The sequence below is a fragment of the Myotis brandtii genome, unplaced genomic scaffold (genome assembly GCF_000412655.1).
Source record: "Myotis brandtii unplaced genomic scaffold, ASM41265v1 scaffold32, whole genome shotgun sequence".
NCBI classification, from domain to species: domain Eukaryota; kingdom Metazoa; phylum Chordata; class Mammalia; order Chiroptera; family Vespertilionidae; genus Myotis; species Myotis brandtii.
In genome coordinates this window covers 4,967,613-4,984,792 of record NW_005362269.1, presented here as the reverse complement: position 1 = coordinate 4,984,792, position 17,180 = coordinate 4,967,613, and positions in this window count along the sequence as shown.

Sequence of the window (17,180 nt, the reverse complement as noted above, 5' to 3'; positions counted from 1 at the left end):
ACCGGCTGGTAGCTATGATGTGCACTAACCACCAGGGGGCAGACACTCCATGCAGGAGCTGCCGAGCAACAGCAACTTTGCAGAGTGCCCTCTTGCACTCTGGGACCCTTTGGGGCAGTGGTTCCTAAGACCATCGGAAAACACATATATAATTACATATTGTTTTTGTGATTAATCACTATGCTTTAATTATGTTCAATTTGTAACAATGAAAATACATCCTGCATATCAGATATTTACATTACGATTCATAACAGTAGCAAAATTACAGTTATGAAGTAGCAATGAAAATAATTTTATGGGTGGGGGTCACCACAACATGAAGAACTGTATTAAAGGGTCGTGGCATTAGGAAGGTTGAGAACCACTGCTTTGGGAGATGTTGGACTGCCCATTTTGACCTGATCCCTGCAGGCCAGGCCAAGGGACCCCACCAGTACATGAATCCGTGCACCGGGCCTCTAGTTTTAAAATAAAGGCTCTTTGCACAGTTCATTATTTTATGTTTATGGACTGGTCACCAATCAAATCAATAGTATTTCACAATATATAATTCAGATTAATTCATTCACAGCAGTACCAAATGGGAAGTTAGGAGACCAAAATTCTTATCAGCTCTTTGATTATTTATATCTGTGATTGGGGCAAGTCACTTCTCATGCCAGCACCATTATCATCATGCTGAGTCTTACTTTCTCCATTTATAAATTAAAAGAGTTGAATTAAATTGCTTCTAAGTAATTTTCAGTTCTCTTGGTCTAAAATTCAATAGCCCTTGGGGACAAACAACAGCTGGCTGAGAGATGGGGCTGTTAAGAATGGCTCAGGACAAGCCCATGACCACTACAGGGAAAAATGGAGGAATTATATTTATCACTAACAGTCATTCCATAAAAAGCACAGAAGGGAAAAAAAGTCCTCTGTTCAATAGTTCTAGCCAAAAGCATAAACAAACAAATAAGCATACACTGTAAAGTGTGAAATAAATAATAAAGTACTAGTACAATTATATATCATTTCAGAGAATGAAAAGTACTATGAATCCTAAAACATGATAAAGGGATAGAAAGTAATAATTTGCTAATGATATTATTGTCCACCTATTACACCCAAAATAACCAGCTATCAGACTTAGGAATAAAGTTTAGCAAAGTATATAGATACTAGATAAATACTTATAATTAATAGATTTTATATATACTAGTAATAACAAACTTGAAGATAGAGTTTTTTAAGTATTCCATTTATAAGAGTGATAAAATAAACTATAAACTATAAGCTACTTATGAGTAATCATAATAAGAAAAATAGGTAGTGAAGAAAATATCATAAAACCATGGAAAAAAGATGTCCCAATAATAAATAGCCAATAGCTTTGAATCCCTTAGAATATCATTTCAGGACAGATGCCAATGTAAATTTCAGATATATTAAAACAAAATCAATTATTTCTAATCCAGAAAAAATATAGGCCTTTATTAAATATATGAGTAGAAAAATTAATTCTTAACATAAATTTAAGGGATCACAAAAGAAAATATCAATTGACAACAACCATAAAAATTAAATTTCTTTATTAAATATGTATATAAATATATATAAATTAAAAGACTGAAAGTTCCACTTCTAACCAAGATGAGGTAACAGGGACAAGATTTTCCCTTCTCTCCTAAGCCACTAGAAAATTGGACCAAATATATAAAACCAGTTTTCAGTGGATTTTTCAGAAATCCACTGAACGATAGGCAGTGGATTTCTGAGATAACAACCAAGGTGAGTGAGCCCTACAATCGTAAACGTACTGCCTCGAGGCAATTTCTAAGCTATAGTACAGGGAAGGAAAAAACATTTCTAAGCTATAGCACAAGGAAGGAAAAGCCAAACAGAGCATGGTGGTCTCATGCATTTGAGAAAATAGAGATGAGATTTAAAACCCAGAAATCAATAACATAAAATTCATAATGTCTGACATCCAATTAAAAATTACTGAGCATGCAAAGAAGCATATAACCCATAACCAGGAGAAAAATCAGTCCAAAGAAACAGACCCAGAAATGACAGAGATAATGAAACTAGCAAACAAAGATAATATAAGAGCTGTAATAAATATTGTCTATGTGTTCAAGCAGGAAGATGACACTGGAGCATAATAAGGAGAGAAAGGGAAAATGTAAAAAAAAACAACAAAAAAAGACAAAATAAACATCTAGGAATGAAATATGCAATGCCAGCAATGAAACAAATGAACCAAACAGGATTAATAGCAGATTAGACACAATAGAAGAAAAGATCCTTTGAACTTGAAGATATAACCATAAAAGCTATCTTAAAGGCAGCAGGGATAGGCATTATTAAAGTACTGGTGGGGGTTAGGGGGAAGGGGAGAATTGCTAACCTCAAATTTTTTTTACCAAATGAAGATACCTTGTTTTTAAGTTTTATTGAGAAATCATTGACATACATCACTGTATAAGTTTAAGGCATATGGCATAATAGTTTGATTTACATATACTGCAAAATGATTACCACAATAGTTTCAACTAACATCTATAATAATAAAAGCATATTATGCTAATTAGACCGGACGTCCTTCTGGACAACCTTCTGGACGAAGCTGGGGCTGTGAGGGAAACCCAGGTCCAGGGTGCCAGAGGGAAGCCGGTGCCAGCAGCCAGGGGAAGGAAGGCCTACTCTTGCATGAAATTCATGCATTGGGCCTCTAGTCTTTTTATAATGAAGATTAAATACTTATTTAGACAAACAACTGCTGAGAAAATTCATAACCAGTAAAGCTGCCCAAAAAATGTAATATTTTTGACATTTGAAACTAAATTACTACTACTGACCATATTGACAGTCTAAAAAAGAAAAATGACATGAAGCAGATAAGACAATTTAACACCCATTCATAATACTTTTTTATAAAGCTCTTCTAAAACTAGAGATTCTCCCAACATCATCAAACAACAAGGTCTCTCAAAGAACTAGATATTAGTTTCATTGATTTTCTCTCTTGTTTTTCTATTTCACTGATTTCTTCTCTGCTCTTTATTATTTCCTTTCCTCTGCTTACTTGGGATTTCATTTGGTCCTTTTTTCTAGTCACATAATTGATTTAAGACCTCTCTTCCTTTCTAATAAAGTCATTCAGTGCTATAAATACCTTCTAAGTACTCCTTGAGCAGCATCCTACCCATTATGGTAATGCATATTGCTTTCATTCTTTTTTTAATACAAAATACTTCCTCATTTTCCTTTAGATTTCTTTCTGACCCATGGGTTATTTTAAAGTATTTTACACTGTTTGCAAATATTGGGGAATTTTTCAGAGATCTTTCTGTTATTGATTTCTATTTAATTCTATTGTGGTTAAAAGCATACTTTGTATCATTGTAATCCTTTTAAACGTATTAAGACTTGTTTAGTGTCCCAGAAGAAGGTCTAACTTGGTAAATGTTGTGTGCCCTAAGGGGAAAAAAAGGTGTGTATTTTGCTGTTGTGGTGTGGAGCATTCTATAAATATCAATCAGGTCAAGATGGTTGAGAGTATTGCTTAAGACTTCTGCCCTTGCTGGTGTGCTCAATGGTTAGAACATTGGCTTGCGCACCAGAGGGTTGCAGGTTCAATTCCCAGTCAAGGACATAACGTACCTGAGTTGCAGGTTTGATCCCAACCTGGGTCAGGGTGCATGTGAAAGGCAACCAATCCATGTGACTCTCTCACATCAATGTTTCTCTCTCTCTCTCCCACTCCCCTGCCCTTTCATTCTCTCTAGAAATCAATGGAAAGAATATCCTCATTCCTTGGGTGAGGATTTAAAAAAAGGACTTCTCTATTCTTATTTCTGTTTAATTGTTCTGCCAACTATTGAGAAAAATATTTAAATCTCAAATTATAATTGTGTAGTTGTCTGTTGCTCCTTGCAGTCCTAATGCTTTTTGTTCCATGTATTTTTAAGCTCTGCTATCCTATATAATAAAGAGGTAATATGCAAATTGGCCATCACTGCAACACACAGATGGCCGCCCCCATGTGGACACAGAATGGCCACCGCAAGATGGCCGGCAGGGGAGGGCAGTTGGGGGGACCAGGCCTGCAGGGGAGGACAGTTGGGGGGAAACAGGCCGGCCGGGGAGGGCAGTTAGGGGTGATCAGGCTGGCAAAGGAGAGCAGTCAGGGGTGACCAGGCCTGCAGGGGAGAGCAGTTGGGGGTGACCAGGCCGGCAGGGGAGGGCAGTTAGGGGCGATCAGGCTGGCAAAGGAGAGCAGTTAGGGGTGACCGGGCCAGCAGGGGAGGGCAGTTGGGAGTGACCAGGGCTGCAGGGGAGGACAGTTAGGGGCAACCAGGCCAGCAGGGGAGGGCAGTTAGGGACAATTGGGCCGGCAGGGGAGCAGTTAGACGTCGATCAGGCTGGCAGGGGAGTCGTTAGAGGGTGATCAGGCTGACAGGCAGAAGTGGTTAGGGGCAATCAGGCAGGCAGGCAGGTGAGCAGTTGGGAGCCAGCAGTCCCAGATTGGAGAGGGTGCAGGCTGGGCTGAGGGACAACCCTCCTCCCACCATGCACAAATTTCATGCACCAGGCCTCTAGTTAGGTATATAAACATGTAGAACTATGTTCACTTGATGAACTGACCCCCCTTATATTATAAAATTACCTTCTATATCCCTGCTAACATTCTTTGCCCTGAAGTCCACTTTGACATTAACACAGCCACTCCAGCTTTCTTATGAGTGCACAATAGTGTACTATTTTCTATCTTTTTCCATTTTAATCTATGTGTGGATTTATATTTAAATCAGGTTCCTTATAAGTAGCATACAACTAATTCTTGCTTTTTACATTCAATTTTTCTTTGCCTTTTAATTGGAATATTTAGACCATTTGCATCTGATATGCTATAGTTAGATGATAGATTGTTTTCTATTTGTAACATCTGTTCTTTGTTCTCTTCTTCCACCCTCAGAAATCACTGCAACATTATCTCATATGCAACATCTTGAAAATCCAGTGTTTTATATATTTGTCTAGTTTTTTTATTATGATTGCTTCAGATGGGAGGATAGATCCAGTGGCACGACCTCCATGTTGCTCAGAAGTGGAAGCCTGGGGTGGGGGCCAACAGAGTTCAATGGGAGAAAAAGGAGACATGTGATACTACATGTAATACTTCAAACAATAAATAATTTTTAAAAAAAGAAGTGGAAACCTCTGCCATGCTGCATAGGAACTTTCTTCTTATAGCCCAAAGCTGGAAACAACTCCAATGCCGACCAACTGGTGAATGGGTGAACAAGTTGTGGCATGGCCATAAAAGGGAATACTACTCAACAATGAAAAGAACAAACATTTGATGTACATAAAAATATGGATGAACTCACTATGCTCACTGAAAGAAACCAGTTATAAAAATTGCTTAATGTAGAATTCCATTTACACAAAATTCTGGAAAAGGCAAATTAAAGCGACAAAAGCAGAGCAGTGGATTGTCAGGCACGGGAGGTGGAGTAAATGGATGGACTATCAGGGGCCACAGGAAAGCTTCTGAGATGATCATAGTGTCATATAGCTTGGCTGTAGTAGTGGTACATGACTCAATATATTTGTCAAAACCCATTAAATTGCACACTTTCAATTAATGAATATTATTTTAGGGAAATACTACTTTGAAAAAGCTAATTTTTCCATAAACATGGCAAAAATAAAAAAGTCTTCAGTATATAAAAGATCAAATAAACCCATATGAAAAATACTAACTTCCATACAAAAAGGGGCAAAATCAATAAACAGAAAGCTCATAGGAGAGGAGGCAAAATATTCATTGCTAGTTAGGGAGGGAGGAAGTAAACATTATCAAACCCTTCTGGTGGAAATATGATTTTGCACAACTTCCTGGAAAGCAATTTGGGTACCTGGACAAGTGTCTTAAATTATTCCTACTCTTTGACCCAGTGAGTCCATTCATAGGACTCTCTCTTAAGAAAATATTCAGAGACATAAACAGATACTTGGAAGCATGGATATACGTAGCACAATTAATTATTAGAGCCAAAAATAGCATGAAAAAGCTTGATATTTAATATCAGGGAAGTACTTATAACTCATCTTTTCATTGGTATATAATACAATCATCAAAAACTATTTTCAAAAAATGTCAATGACATGAAATGCTCTTGATATAATATTAAGTGAATGACAAAGACACAAAGATATTCAATTTCATTTTGGTTATTTGTAAGTAATTAAATTGTGTGTGTGTGTGTGTGTGTGTGTGTGTGTGTGTGTTTGAAATCTGTAAGAAACAGAACAAGGTTATTTCCAAGTTGTGGAATAATGGGTGATTTTTGTTTCTTTTTATATAATTTCTGAGTTCTTACATCTTCTACAGTTATACTACATTTCTTAGGAAAGCAAAATAAAATGAGTGTACATATCAACATTTAAGTATCATTAATCCCAGGTAAGAAATAGAAAGTTAGTATGGATTTGATTGTTTTAAGGAAATAAGTAAGAACATGTACCACCCCTGGAAGTAAACAGCATTATTTTTAAGTCTGTCGATGTCTTAAACCACTGTCATCACACAGAACACAGACTGCAAAGCCCATGCTCTTTGGGAATTTTTTTTTTACATCTTTCACTGAAATTTGCTGATTCACAACCCTATAGAGATACAAAGTTAAACACTGGGATACAAAGACCAAAAGCCAAAATTCCTCCCCTCAAGGAGTCCACAGTTTCTGGAGGAGGCCAGTGTTCCAAGTTCCAACTGGAAGGTTTGAAAGATTATCAGTAGACCACAGCTACCCTGAGATTGCATAATAAAAAAGAAAATGCATCCACTCACTTATTCACTCATTCATTTAATATTTATTGAATACCTACTAGCTTACACACTGATCAATTTCCTGGTTAATATAACCCACTTCATCCCTGCCCTGATGGCAATAGGGTGTTTAACAAATAGGGAAGGAAATATGCTTTAAAACTTGTGCCCTGGAAGAAAAAAAGCTAAATCCAAAGACAGACAAGAATGGGAAGGAAAGAGATGTGAAAGCAGGAGAAAAATAGATGAAAGGAGCAGGGCAGGCTTTCCTGGGGAGGTGGCATTAGAGCTGAGATTGAAGGGTGAAGGTGAACCAGCCAAGCTAGATCAGAGGAGGCCATTAAGTAAGACTGAACTTGCGCTGCTCATGGGACCAGGGTGCTGGAGACAGTAGACAAGAAGGGAAATAGATCACAAGAAGTTGGAGAGGACGTAGGGACCAGGTCATGCAGGCCCTCATATTTCTCAGCACTCAGAAGAGACTGAAATCTGGACTTCATATTTATATTTTGGCATCTTCAAAAGACATTTTAGCAAACGTGAATTTCAAGAAGCATTCTTGTAAGTATTTGGGCAACCAGCGCCCACGATGCTGTGTGAACTTGAACTAGCTTAGACACTCCATTTTCTCTCTGTATAAAACAGGAGCAATGTAGAGTAACAGGACTGTTGTGAAGGAAACTGAAGGTGAAACATGCATTGTGCAAATGTATGACTTTTCTGCAAAAAGCAACCATCAGTTGAAATAGAGGAGGGGGTTCTTTTGCACTAGAAATATAAATTTATAAGCTCTAGTTGGATATTATTGAATGCTATCAAAAATAGCACTTCAGCATTGATTCAGAACCGTGGGGTGCACTCTCAGCATAATTAAAATGAAAGAATCTAAGCCATTTCCCCATCTTGCTTCCTTATTATTGTCTAATTGTTCCGAATGTCTGTCTGTTATGGAGACAAAGCAATTAAGCCCAGCAAGTTGCAACAATGGGCATCATAAAGCGGGGGCCTGCTTCATTAGCAACTTGGGTATCAGCATAGAAAACATTAAAGAAAGAAACGCAATTGTAATTGGAAATAATTGGATGGCACAGTTCGCTTAGCTGGGGAAGATACGCTATCTGCATTTCCAGGCCCTTTTTTTCCCCCATTTTGTGGGTCTTTTTTCACCGGGGCTCTTTAAATTGAGTTCCATAAACATCCCAATATCATAGGTGAGGTACCAAGGGGCTCAGTGAGCCTAGATTCTGTTTAACATAATGGCACCTGTCCCCTGGGAAACCAAAAAATTTTGTTTCGTGTTAACTGTCATCTGACCCAGGAAGAAAAGCGGCAAGGAGGTCGATGCCTCTGTTCAACACAAATCCCAAGAATGAAAATTTGTGTCTCTTCTGCCCTGTTTCTCACAAAAAGCTGTCTTCTCCAAAACCCAAAGTCTACTCTTGGAAGACATATATTTTTAAATACGAGTCATCCTGAATACATTTACAGCGCAAGAAGTTATGTTACAAGCAGAAAGAATCACAGGCATAGTTAGATCTTGGGTTGACAATAGTTTTGAAAACCCCGTCATTGAAAATATAACTGAGGCTCGGAGCGGTGACTGACATGCCCCAGGTAAAAGCAAGTAGAAGAATCAGAAGTGGAAAACACAGGTATGATTGCTTGTTGATTATATTAATATCAGATGGTAGACACTATGTTAAATGTCTCATATATGTTGTATCATTTAATCCCATGAGGTATAGGAATATGGATTTTACAGATAAAGAAATGTGTGCTCAGAGAGATTAGGCAATTTGCCCCACTATGAATGAAAACTCAGCTCTGAAACTAGTTGTGTCTCAGTACAAAGCCCATGCTGCTATCTGCTAAATGATCTCACCTTCCGATACCAAGGATAAAACATGAAGTGATGTGTCCTATTGTTCCTGTCACTAAACCGAGAAGCAACCCAGCTGATTCCTTAGACCCGTGGTTGGCAAACTGCGACTCGTGAGCCACATGCGGCTCTTTGGCCCCTTGAGTGTGGCTCTTCCTAAGCCTTAGGAGTACCCTAATTAAGTTAATAACAATGTACCTACCTATATAGTTTAAGTTTAAAAAATTTGGCTCTCAAAAGAAATTTCAATCATTGTACTGTTGATATTTGGCTTTGTTGACTAATGAGTTTGCCGACCACTGCCTTAGACCAAGAATCAGCACTACAGCCCACCATCTGTTTTCTGTCCTGGTCATGAATGGTTTTATATCTCTAAATGGTTTTTTAAAATCCAAAGAAGAATATTTTGTCACACATAAAAATGATCAAGTTTCCAGGCCCATAAGGTTTACTGGAGCACAGCCACATTCGTTCAGTTATGTATCGTCTATGGTTGCAGAGCTGAGAATTTGTGATGGACTACATGGCCCACCAAAGCCAAAAATGTTTTCTATCTGGCCTTTCACAGAAAAAGCTAGCCAATCCCTGTCTTACCCCACACTTAGTTCAATTCATGGAAACGAGAATATGAAGAGATATTTATATGATTGATGTTCTGTACTTCTGGAGGGAGGATTACATGATAAGAAGGGAAGGAGGAAAATGGCATGATTCACCTCAATACTTGAGGATCATTTTGTCTCCAGCAGTGGTGTGTGCCCCTCAAAAAAGGGAAGAGTATGGAGGAGAGCCATGTTGGTGAGCCTATTGAATTTCCTCACCCTCCTTCCTGTCGGAGACCCTCTAAAAGAAAATGCCATCAGAGGGTACCTCTCAGGCTATAATTTTCTCCTACTTAGGCCAAAGAATTGGCCAATAAAGTGAGTTAGGTGGGAGAGCAAAGGTCCTCCTCTCTTAAGACTAGAAAACACAAAGGAAAAATAGCAATCATGCTGGGCATTGAACCCTATTACATTATCCTTGGAAACTCCCATAAATTCAATTCCCTGTGTATGTATGGGAGAAAGGTGGGTTCCGCTGGACATGAAAGTGATTTGTCCACCACTGGTCCATGCAATTCCCCAACTGCTGACCTTGCAGACCCTTCCCAAACACAAGCCAACAGAATGATTCCCTTGCTTGGGAAATGAGTGGACTTTTCAGTCCATCAGAATATTTCAACAAATAAGCTTGGACCACTTTGCATCTCCCATTGAGTATTTCAGAATTTCTTTTGTAAATATAATTTGACTTCCCACATAAGCTGCCTATACAAGAATTATGGTGATCTGCTGATATCAGCATTTCAGTTTGTGCTGGCAAGGATATAGAGAAAAGGTAACCCTAGTACATTGCTGGTAGGAATGCAGACTGGTACAGTCACTGTGGAAAACAGAATAGACATCTCCCATTGAGTATTTCAGAATTTCTTTTGTAAATATAATTTGACTTCCCACATAAGCTGCCTATACAAGAATTATGGTGATCTGCTGATATCAGCATTTCAGTTTGTGCTGGCAAGGATATAGAGAAAAGGTAACCCTAGTACATTGCTGGTAGGAATGCAGACTGGTACAGTCACTGTGGAAAACAGTATAGAGTTTCCTCAAAAAAATTAAAAATGGAACTCCCCTTTGACCCAGTGATTCCACTTCTAGGAATTTATCCTAAGAAACTCAAAACACCAATAAGAAAGAACATATGCACCCCTATGTACATAGCAGCACAATTTATAATAGCTAAGATTTGGAAATAGCCCAAGTACCCATCAGCAGATAAGTGGATAAAAAAGCTGTGGCACATTTACACAATGGAATCCTATGCGGCTATGAAAAAGAAAGATTCCTTACCATTTGCAACATCATGGATGGCCCTGGAGAGTATTATGTGAAGTGAGACAAGCCAGTTGGAGAAAGATAAATATGATATGATCACACTTTGATGAACAAAATAGTTCCAGACACACAGAAGCATGAAACAGACTGACAAATTTCAGAGGGAAGGCAGGAGTGGGAGGTTGGAGTTGGGGGGAGAGATTAACCAGGGAACTTATATACATACTAGAGGCCTAGTGCACAAAATTTGTGCACGGGCAGGGTCCCTAGGCCAGGTCAGTGATCAGAGTCGATCTGTGGTGCGACTGGTGGGGCGATTGGGGGGGGGGGAACCCCACTGGCACCTGCCTTGGCCGGCCTGTTGCCACTCGCCAGCAGGCCCTGGCCCCTGGTCACCTCCCTCTGCGGGGCAATGCAGGGCAATAGGGGGCCCCCGCTTCTGGCACCCGCCTTGGCTGGCCTGGGGCCTGCAGGCTGGGGGCAGCTCTGTATTGAGCATCTGCCCCCTGGTGGTCAGTGTGCACCATAACAACCAGTCATTCCACCAGTCATTCTGCTGTTTGGTTGATTTGCATATTAGGCTTTTATTATATAGGATATGCATAGCCCAATGGACACAAACCCAAAAAATGCTTATATTACAAGCAATAAATATAACTATTATATAATAAATAAATAAATAAAAATTTTAAAAATATGAAAATCACAATACACATTAGCATTGCTATGGACTAAACTGTGTCCCCTCAAAAAAATTTTATGTTGAAGTCCTACCCCCAAACATGATGGTATTTGGAGACAGGGACCTTTAGGAGGTAATTAGGGTTAGATGAGGACATGAGGGTGGAGCCTTTATGATGGGATTAATGCTCTTACAAGAAGAGATACCAGGGAGCGCTCTCTCTCTCTCTCTCTCTCTCTCTCTCTCTCTCTCCGCCCCCCTCCCTCTCCCTCCCACCCCCAACATGAAGGTGGTCAACTGGAAGCCAGGAAGAGAAGAAGAGGAAGAGAGCTCTCACCGGAAACCAACCATGCTGGCACCCTGATCTTAGACTTCCAGCCACCAGAACCATGAGAAAATAAATGTCTGTTGTTTAAGCCATCCACTCTATGGTATTTCTTATAGTAGCATGAACAGACTAAGACAAACATGCTGAGAAAACCCTGCAGTAAAGAAATCAATTTTACTTTTTTAGAACCAGCATTTTCCACATGCAGCTGGGAGGAGGTCTCAGCTGTCTCGTCCTGCCTTTTCTCCTCAGTTCTTCCCCATAGTAGAGAGTCCTAACCTGATTGCTCGGATCTGGGCAAAGATTGGTCCCTGATTAGTGTAAGGCAGGATCAGTGTTATTAAAGTCACAGCTAGACCCAGGAGTGAGTGAGCAGACCCAAGGCCTGACCTCTAGGACAGAGCTTCTCCCATATGAACATGCATACAAATCAGATGGATATCTTGTTTAAAAGACAGATTCTAATTAGGTAGGTCTTGGACAGGACCCCAGATTCCGCCTTTCTAACAAACATTCAGCTGATGCTGTTCTATGGACCACACTTTGAAGATATGGGGCTAGGAACAATCCCAACCGTCTTGCTCCCAACCTCCTGTCTCTTCCTGACTTAATATGCCAACTGATGATAAGATTGGAAATAGAAGGGATAGAGGCCTTTGCCAGGCTAGGCCTAGAACCTGCTCCCATGGGGGTAAAGTGAACTAGCTTCAATGGGAGTAGTTTTGATCTCCATTTTCTTTGCCTCTAGTAGAAGAGGTCTCTTTAGTAACCCCACAGTGAATGTTGAGATTGGCAAAATAAGATTCTTGCATTTTGGGGTCCCTTAGCCATTAGGTCATCTTAACATGGCCAAATTTTCACCAGTGCCCTTTGAACAATACTTGCTTAATCATGGATCCCTATTTGCATGGGATATCTTTTAGCTGAAGACTATATGGGGAATGGAGCTTGTGATGTTTGAAAGTCTATTTCTTTACTTGTTTAGGGCATATGTAAGTTGGTCAAATTCCATAACACATGAAATTTCTGCTCAGATTTTCCCAGGCTCTGTCTCTCTTTACATATGGCAACTCAGACCCCACAGCATCAAGGAGTGTAGTTTGGAGTCTGTAGCACCATTTTTTTCTCACTAGAAAACAGGTGAGCTTATGCCAGATGTGCGCATACGCACCAGGTAGCCCAGATCTGCAATCTACCAGGTTAACATTTACAAACAAAGCAATCCAAGGAGACCCTCTCTGTCACAGATCAGACTACGAAACTGACCTCTTGGGGCATGGTAACTCAGCTGGAAGATGGGCCTTTATTCAATGTCCAAATGCTGAAGGAGAACTGTGCATAGTGGGGAAATTACATTACCAAAACTAACAGACGGATTTGCCCAACTCACACCTGGCAGTTTGAAACTTGTTTCACTTTCCATTTACTCCTCTGTTCATGAGTAAATTAGTTTTGCTATTAGATGACGATGAAGGTGAAGGTGATTTCCACAGAGGAGGAGGGGAAGATAGTCCAGATGACCTCCCAAACTGCCTTGCAATATCTGAAGCATAGGTGTCTAAAAACACAGGTGTTGAGCATCTCTGATTGTTCATCCAAGAACGCAGACAAACGGTCTACCTAGCTTGTTAGCTGGAGAGGATCAGTATCCCAAAGAGGGATTTAATAAACCCTGCATTCTGATTTTCAGAGCAAAAGGAAAAATGTTTTTTTAAAAAGGCTTTAATGTGCATTCTTTTGTTTGAAATGCATGACTTGTTAAATTCAATAACAAAACAGAATTTGGATATATTGAAGGGGCTGGCAGAACATTTTTAATGTTGTGGTCTCCCAGGGGTCCTCTTGACATAAGATTTGTTCTTGGCCACTCAGTCATCCTCCATACACGGACTGTCATCACGCATAGCTTCCGGAAGGGAAAATTTAAGTGTGTCAAGGGGAAGGTCTTTTTCAGCTTGAGTTATAGAACCAAACATAGAAACCAAGATATATGATTCCCATTTAGAACTCTCTAACTAGAAGAATGGCTAAAAACAGTCATTGCACTAATAGGCTCTTGGGTCAAAAAAAAAGGTGAGGTATGTGTTTGCAGAGTTTAAAGGTGGTGGAAAGAACTGCTTCACTATCAATTTGGTAACTTAGAAAGTGGGTACGTTATCATCCATTTGTATTTAGAAGAAAAATCCAAGCAGCAGTTCATTAAAGTTGGCCCATAAGATAAAGCGTCTTTGTCCTCTTTGATTTGGTACATTATAATTCTCAGTTCAAGACAGGAGGAAGAGGTGTATATTTAACGTTGCTTTGTATTTGAGCCAATACAATTTGTAGCTGGGTATAAATGCTATTACAGGATGTGTTTACCCAGCACGGAGCCAGACTCATTATCATTGCTGAAAAAGGCAGGACAAAAGGAAAGAGATATTACCTGGAGCCCAGGAGATGATCTAAACAATGGTACCTGAGTTGCCCAGCTGCTCAGTGGGCTCCCAGAGAAAGAAGAAAGCAATCAGACCATCACCAAACATCACCGGACATTTAGCAAAGGATGTTTCCTTTGTGAAACCAAGAAGAGGGAGACAGGGAGTGAACATCTGCTTCTGTGGACTTCCTCTTTGGCCTGTGAAGGTTCAGGTCACAGTCACCAGAACTCATCAACCTCAAATACTCTCAGGAAAAAAAAATGGAGGTATTCCGATATAATTGTCAGACAGTGAAGACTCTAAATCAGGCGTGGGGAACATCTGGCCCACGCACCATATATGGCCCACAAAAATCATTTGGACTGGCCCTGCCAAGGCATTGTGAGTTAATTAAATGTTTGACCAAAGATAGCAGGCTAATTTTTAAGTTGAGAATTTTGTATGGCCTGCGAGTGATGTTATAAATATCCAAATGGCCCTTGGCAGAAAAAAAGGTTCCCCACCCCTGCTCTAAATGGATGGAGACCTTATTTTTCAATTCAACATCAGCTCTCCAAGGAGAGGAGCTGCCCAGAGGGAAACCCTGAAATGAAGGTATCAATTTCAGGAGCCCTGGAAGGGAGTTTCTTTTTGGTCTGGGGCTCAGTTTTGTTTTTTTCTTTTCACTGAGATGTGAATTTGTAAGCTGGTTAACTGCTACATATGGGATCATTCTGGATCACAGTCATTAACAAGCCAGTCTGACAGTGTTCACGTGCTCTGCTCCCTCATTTTTCTACTTTTGGCCTCTTACTCTAGTGTGCTACTACAAGGGCTATCTGCTGATGTACTATTAAGACAATAAATAAAATGACTTATATATCATAAAATTTAACCACCACCAAGGGAACTTTTCCAGTATAAAGAAATATGTTTAAAATCCTCCTCCATCTAATCTTTGTCTGACTAGCTATATCTATACTTCTGGCTCTTTGAGCCAATCAGATCACTTCTCATAGCCTGCTTCTCCTTTTCTCCAAACAATGGCGATACTCCTTTTCATTATGAATAAATTCAATTATTCTACCTTATACCTCTCTAATCATGCAAGCTACACTCTCTCATGACACTTTAAAATGTATGAACACACACACACACACACACACACACACACACACACACACACACACACCTCTCTACCTTATCCAAGTCCTGCTTTTTCTTATGTCCCCCCTCCAGCCAAGATGTAGCCATCATTCTCTCCACTGGGAAGGAAAAGCTTTTATTTTTTTATTTTAAAAATGTGTTTTTTATTGATTTTTAGAGAGGGGGAGGGGGAAGGAAGAGGGATAGAGAGATAGAAACATCAATGAGAGAGGAACATCATCAGTCACAGCTCGCAATCCCAGCATACACCCTGACCGGGACTTGAACCAACAATCTCTTGGTTCCTGGGTCGACACTCAACAGCTGAGCCACGCCAGCTGGGCTGGGGAAAGGTTTTAGATGATGAGAGCAAAGAGAGGGCACAGAGACCTTCAAAATAAGAAGGTGCTTCCCTCAGGATGTACTGCTTTAAAGACAATCAAAACTTTGTACTGCAAAGATGAACACCAGGTAGTATGACTCCTTTACTTACTAAAGAATCTCTGTCTCCTCCTTTACCCTTGAGTTTAATTTTAAAAGGCCCTTTCTATTCTTAGCGTGCATTGCCTTCCATATGCTAGTCTCCGGGAAAGGGGAAGAAGAACACACCCAGGCTCACACATGCTTTCCCCTAAGCTGAAAAGTCTCCACCCCTTCACTCCTGGCTGGCAAACTGCTGCTCATCCTGTCACTGCTCAAATTTTCTTCAAAAATAGGAACTGTCCCTGGGAGACTCAGGCACTCCTCCCTAATGTTCCTTCTGCACTCTTAGACTCTACCAGAGCAAACCTCTTCATGTCCCCCATGGGTGCCACATGCCTGCCTTCCTGCTGCACTGTGAGCTCACTGAAGGCAGGGACCCTTGCTTCTGATCTTCCTTTCTCCAGCATTTAGTCCATTGTTTGGCACTTTGATGGCATGTGATAGATTTTGCTGGATGATTGGGTGGATGAATCCCCCTGATGATAGCTTGCCCTAATACCAGTTAAGAATCTTAGAAGATTAATGCAGGAAAGACCCACAAGACTCATATTGTTCAATCCCCTCTTTTCCAAGATGATGTCTACAGAGAAATGACTTAATTAAGACCATATAGTGAGTATGTGGCATGGTCTACCAGTGTCAAGACTCACAGCCCAGTACTCCTTCCATGGAACAATATTTTTCCATCCACTGATGGAAGAAAGACATACTGAACATGTCCAGGATGCCATGCCCAGAAAATACCATGGTGAAAAGGGCAAAGATGATTTCTTCCACATGTGGCTGAAAGTCTAGGTGGAATACAGCTAAGTATTCTGATAAGTAGACAGGCCAAGATCACGGGAGGCAACTGAGATGACTCATACAAATCAGGATCAAATCCTAACTTTATTTTAATTGTTGACATTTTGCTCATCCAGGATTTTTGCCCTAATTTTTATTTTTTTAATATTGTATTAAGATATTATTTATCTTGATTCCTAAGTTTTTTGGCATCCCCTTCCACTTTGTTCCTGAGGCAATTACCTCACCCACCTTACCCTAATCCTGAGAAGTTAAAAAAGGAAGAAAGCAATTGACCAAGTCTCTAAGACATATACCTTCAGAGAACCTTTATGATTTTCTATGGTTGTCAGTCTATTTCTGAATGGGAGGAGATTTTAGACATTGGAGCATGAGCCTGTTAATTCATTGTCTAATTTCTGAGCAACACACATCCCCCAGCTTATAAAGTCATCTCTTAACATGTGCCAATGAATTAGGTAATTTTTGTGGTCAACTAATTATGCAAAATCATTTTATTTTAAGTAAATTCTCACAACTGCTGGCAGCTTAGATAATCAACATCCCCTGAGATTTGTGTCACAAGGAGGACATCATGGGTTGATTTAAGGCACTTTCAGTAGAACTTCTGTTCATATAGTACTATCAATGCTATTCCTTTGAGTTGTCCAATATTGTATTACTAGAGGCCCGGTGCACAAAAATTTGTGCACTCGGGGGGCGGGGGGAGGGGGGTCCCCCAGCCCGGCCTGTGCCCTCTCGCAGTCTGGGACCCCTCGG